Source organism: Urocampus carinirostris, chromosome 9, assembly GCF_059441175.1.
Source record: "Urocampus carinirostris isolate Australia breed hairy pipefish chromosome 9, RoL_Ucar_1.0, whole genome shotgun sequence".
NCBI lineage: Eukaryota > Metazoa > Chordata > Actinopteri > Syngnathiformes > Syngnathidae > Urocampus > Urocampus carinirostris.
In genome coordinates, this window is record NC_142357.1 from 31,470,065 (window position 1) to 31,476,322 (window position 6,258).

Below are 6,258 nucleotides of genomic sequence, written 5' to 3' on the forward strand. Positions count from 1 at the left end.
TCTGCCAGCTGGTCTATGCAGGCGTTGACATGCTTCAGGTCCAGAAGCTGGTCCGCTGACTCATCTCAAATCTTCCTTCTTCATATCGCTGCCAGCCAGACAGTCGGAAAAAGACCGAACAGTACAAAAAATGAGGGCATCAATCATATGCCTTTGAATAGAAGTGTCTTAAGTCTAGATTTAAAAACTTCCACTGATGGTTGCAGATCTTATCTCAGGAGGCAGAGGATTCCATAGCATTGGGGCCCGGATGCAGAACGCTCACATTATATCGAGCGGAGGTCCATGCATGATTTTGTATGCTACCAACAGAACCTTAAAATCACATCTTAAGTGGACTGGGAGCCAGTGCAGGTTGGCCAATACAGAAGTAATATGCTCGAACTTTTTTGTCTTAGTCAAAGAGTTGACGCTACACATCGGGAGGCCAGAAAGCAATACATTATAGTAATCGAGCAGAGAATAAACGCTCGAATTAGAACCTCTGCATCTGATTGGGATAGCATCCAACAAATCCTCGCAATATTACAGAGGTGGAAGAAATCTATTCTAGTAATATTTTTCACGTGTAACTGAAACGACAGATCAAATATAACACCTAGATTTTGGACCGAGTCACTATGGTTGATATTACATTTGTCTAGGTTCAGGGCAGTGTTTGAAAACAACTCACGACAATGCGCTGGACCAATAATCAACATTTCAGTTTTTTTCTGGGTTAAGGCGCAAAATATTAAGTGACATCCATCTTTGAATCTGTGAGGCAAGCCTCCAGATTTCTACAACTTAACTGTCCAGTTGTCTCCAGTGGCAGATACAGTTGAGTGTCGTGTGCATAGCAATGGAAACTAATAGACTTGCGGATAATGTCATCAAGCGGAAGCATATAAATACTAAAAAGAAGGGGTCCAAGTACAGAGCCCTGTGGAACGCCACAGGAGACATTAGTGTTTAGAGGTTAGCTTGCCGTGATTAACACATTGCATTCTTTCTGACAGGGAGGACCTAAACCACGAGAGTACAGTTCCTGAGATTCTGATGCATTCCAGACGAACAATATGTTATGGTCGACAGTATCAAAAGCAGCACTGAGATCCAGCAGCAGTAACATTGACTGGGCACCGGAATCTATTGCTAAGAGCAGATCATTGGTTACTTTAGCCAGGGCTGTCTCAGTGGAGTGATTTGCCCTAAATCCTGACTGGACAATTAATTTCAAAGAGGTTATTTTCCGATAAAGTCATTTAGCTGCTGTGCAATGACCTTTTCGAGTAATTTTTCAAAAAATGGCAGATTTGACACTGGCCTATAATTACCTAGGCTTTCTGGGTCAAGGTTAGGTTGCTTAAGCGTGGGTTTAATGACGGCAGTCTATAGGAACAATACCCGAGGGTAGCGATATATTAATATTTGAAACTGAAGGACCGAGGTTGGGCCAAATAGTGTTTTAAAATGCGGATCAAAAGATTCCGCTGTTCTTAAAGGGACAGTGTTTTATATTTGTCCACAAGATGTCACTGTAATGTGTAGTGCAACCAAAAAGGAGTCCAGGGAAGAATACAAACTATGGACAGTGGAAGTGAGCAAAAAGCACCCTTTTTCTTCCAAAAATAAAAGGGGATTTTTTTAACCTTAAGAAATAGGGGAGAAATATGAAAGGCAAAATAAAAGGAAAACAAAAAAAAGAAAAGTAGGGGAAAAGAAAGCAAAAATGTTCAAATGGAGAAAAAAAGTAAGGGCGTTAGAGAAAAGACAAAAACGTGTTACTGTTTTTATTTCCCTTTTTGTGAGATCTTTTTCAATGTAGTAAGGTGCTTTTTGCTCACTTTTTGAGTCTTCGTATTTTCTTCCGTTTTCCGTTGTGCCTTTTGCATTCTTTTTGGGTGGCACGACAGAAAACAGCGATATTTGGTGGGCAAATACACACACTGTCCTTTTAACTCTCATATTGAGGCAGGGGCTCTCAAACGATCATCCTGGCATTTTAGTTCACTTTTCTCTAGACATTTTTATTGCATATGGTTCCACAAGGTTGCTTCAAAAAAAAAAAAAAAAAAAAAACACGTACACCAAAAGAGCCAGACTAGATTCAGCCAAAATTCATGTTTTAATTAGTCACACAAAATTCACATCCCTTTATCATCAAGCACTTTGCATGTGGTCATTTTATGGTACAATCCATTCATATATTGTATTTATTGGGACCAATAATTTGTAGAATTAGATATTGAATTAAATTATTAACTTGGTAAACTTTGTATACAACAAGATCAGACACTTCAGGGTGGTCACGTAATAAACTCGGGGTAAAAAAAAATAAGACCATCAGGGTCAAGGGGAGAAAAATATTACAAAGTAGTTCAGAGACTGCTTCAGTTACAATAGTGCAACGTTTATGAATGAATGATAATAGAGCAATGAAAAGAAATTCAACATTTGTCAGGCGTGCCAATTTATTTTCAAATATTTGTTCCCAAATAGTTTTAGGTATCCTGAAGATATGTTTTGGGCATTTTTAAGGGGGCAATTTTGAGCACATTTGTACATTACTTTAATAATAATGTATTTCCCCTCTTATTAAAATTTGGCTTGGCATATTCACCACCTAAGTTGAATATGACAGTACAATTAAATTAGAAAAATATTTGTAGAAAGTATAAAGGCCTATCCCAAAGTACTGTTACTATTTTTTGTAATTACATTGTTTTATGCACCTAAAAGCCCTTAAAATCTTCACTATGCACCGTTCGCTTTAAATATGGATCAATATTGAGCCGCAACACGTCTTGCTGTAGTTGCGAGACTCAATTTTCCCCTTAGTAATGCGCGGTGTATGCTGGGATATGTATACAACGGCGCTTCTTTCCTAAAGCGTCAGTCACTATTGATAGTTTGGAGGTGAAGGAGGCAGGTCCTTTTAAGCATTTACAGGGATCAGAATGGAGATTTTCATTTTCAGCTGAAATAGCCAGCGTCCAGGAATAAACCAGGGCGGACAAACAAAATTTACCACGTGTTTTAGATGCGCATGTTTTACATGAGTTGATTCACTAAACATGGATATAAGAACACCATGGTTGCGCATTAACGTGAAACGTGGATTGCTGCAAAACGACACGCTTGGTGAGCCAACCGGCTTTATATTTTTCCTGGCATCTCGTTCCAGACTGATCGTGAGGAGTTAATTTGTAAATGGCTCAGCATTTCGTGAATCCAAGAATTGTGTTCCAATGATGTGGCATGACTGGTGAAATCATACGACACTGAGACAGGCATTTGCATCTCAAGTCCACCGGCGAGCTGTGGGAATGTTAAAGGCGATGAAATTTTTAAATGTCTTAGATCCCAAAGGTTTGAACTAAACTGGCATCTTCAGTGACATCGTAGTGTGATACATATTTGTTCATAATTTACGTGAAGGGGTTAATAAAGTGATGGACCACCTGACTGTTTTGTTGATGTTCCACCCTTAGTCAGGTTTGCCTTTTGGTATGGAAAATGACTTTCGGAGGGTGCGTCTTTATGATCGGGTGCACCCAACTAGTGCAGAAAATGCTGTACATTATGCTAATGTACCTAATGCTGTACATTACCTAATTACATCGCAACACACACCCAATTTATACAGCATTTGTATTAGTTTTAACTTTTCCAAAAGGGAATTTAAGTTCAACAGTCTAACTAGTTGGCAGAAATGCATCAAAGACAGGACTATAATTTGCCGTCAATTGAGTGTGTTCTCTCTTTCTGAGTGAGTTTTTAATCCATTTAATCGACGCTGCCACATACCTCAAGAGACACAACCAAGGAAAAGTCTTTTTCAGGGTATTAATATTGCCCTGTAGCCTTCCAATTTGTTCTGGCTACACCAGGTGCAGACAAAATACAGTTCTCCCTAAGCTTTCAAGCGGCGGTATAAATTATGTAACTAGGTACGTAGAGATACACACCAAGAAAAGTACTAATCGTCAGTGATGGTAAAATCCACTAACAGTACATATAAAAGCAAGACACCGCAGGGAATCGAACCCCGTCCCGACAAAGTCAGGAGTGCCACCACCGGAGTCTTTTGCTTTTTGTTAGTACCGTTTGAGGGGAAAAGCAAAACCTGGAGGAACAAAGCCGAGGCTTGTTCCTCCAGGAAAAGAAAACCCATTGACGACCTGGCTGCTATGTGATCTTGTCACCGCACAGGTTAAGTCTGGACACGAAGCTGAAACTAGAAGACACAACTGGTTGCCCCGAAACCCCAATATTCCCCGCGACTACCAGAAGATTGGCAATTTACAATAACTTTCATTTAATGTGATTCCGGCGTTTCGGGTGGTACGCAAATCCATTTTCCCCCACGAGATACCGGACAGGACACCCAGGTAAAGCGACTGAAAGCTGTATTGAGGGGGGGAAAAAAACAAGACAAATAAGTTGCCCAAGCCCCCCACCCCATTAAATCCCAAACATACCACAAAGTCTCAATGAAAAACTGGTTACCGCCAACAGCTGAAACCGTTTTATCACCGGCTACTCTTCCTTAGTGTTGCACAATCCTTCCGAGAAATTAAAAACTAGGCAGTGGGGGAACAAGGCATCCGGCGCTTGATCTTTTAGTTGCGAAGCCCAAGTGATTTATGCTGAAAAATATCTGAGAAGACAGATAGTTGTCCCCACCCCACAAAATCCCCCAAAGCTTGGCATTGCAACTAATCAGTTACACACAGTACAAACATGTTATGCAGAGCTGATGTACATGCAGCAAAAGTAGTTAACATTGAAGCCATGGTATGAAGATTAAGGGAACTTAAATTACTTAACTTCGAACCCACGACAAGCGATGCATTAAGGGGAGGTAAACAAACTTGCAGCTGTTGATTTAAGTGACTGGATTCTCCGTTCCATCACAGGCGCCAGTTAGAAATTTTGTATGGAAATAAGACCTGAGAAACCAAATGGAAAGAGGCAAACACACGGAGAGAGAAAGAGCAGGGCTTCTGCGGAGGACGTCGGGCTTTAAGCTCAAGCGCACAAAGGGTCGATAACGCCATTCGGGGACTACACAAATTCGTCGACAGCTTCCACAGATGGCTTTGCATTCAGAGGCGGGCGAGGTCGGAGAGGACAGACGAAAACGATCTGAAACAAAGTGAGCTACACAACACCCAGCACAGGAAACTCATCTACTCATCTTAAATTTTAAGATGCAAAGCAGGGGCGCCCATGGAACAAAGAGGAATTGTCTAGTAAAGCATTGTTATTGTTTAGAGGGTAACAAAGCCAGTTCCAAGATGTCTTTTCGTTGTCAAAAACATTGTTAATGGATTTAACTTCTTACTATTCTCCCGGTTAGATGAAATTCATTCCTGCATCAGTCTCAATTGTGAGCTCTGTAAAGAGAAATGCAGGGACAGACAACCAAAACCAGGACTCAAGACCCTAACACATTAGCGTTAGAGGTCACCTATTTTAAGCTGCACAATGCACAGCATTCCTCAGCTACAAATTGATTGAACTTCACGCAGTTGCATGATTTTAGTTACTTCACACAGTTGCATGATAGCGGGCATTTTAATTTAAAGCTTGCCATTTGCACAGTTGCGCAAAGGCTTGTAGCTGAGGTCTAAACGTTTGCTAGGCAACATATAACCTGACAATGTGACGGTTGTTGCATATGGCAGAGCTCTCTTGGCATGAGGTAGATGCATTCTTCCTTTGTAGATTGCTCTGTAAAATTCAAACGGAAAACACCCCAAACAACCCACACAATTCCCACAAAATCATAGAACTGACCATTGTTGTTATCCTTACCCAAATGCTTTACTGCAGATATGTCAATCAAGGCCCATCAAATGTTTCTCAGCACAAGCCAAAGCAATGCCATGAATCAAGTTACGTATAGCAAGTTGCTTTTCAGATGAGGGCAGCTGAGCCCATTGAACGTACAAAACCCATTAATGGGTTGTAGGAAATTTAGCTGCTTTCCAACATCAGTATTTGATGGATTCCACTTATCTGCCTTCACCTTCCACTTTGAAAGGGAGCATTCAAGCCCTGGTCACATCCTTGCGCTACAAAGCTCCAAGCATAAATACCTGAAAAGCACAAAAAGAGCTTCCCCAAAAAAGTTCCCCCAAAGAACAAATGCATACAAATATTGTATTCAATCACAAAAAGCTATGCATTTATTATGCAGGTAGAAATATCCTTTACAAATAGTTCACTAATTGTATTATCAATACAAAAGATGGTAACTAATTGCAAAGG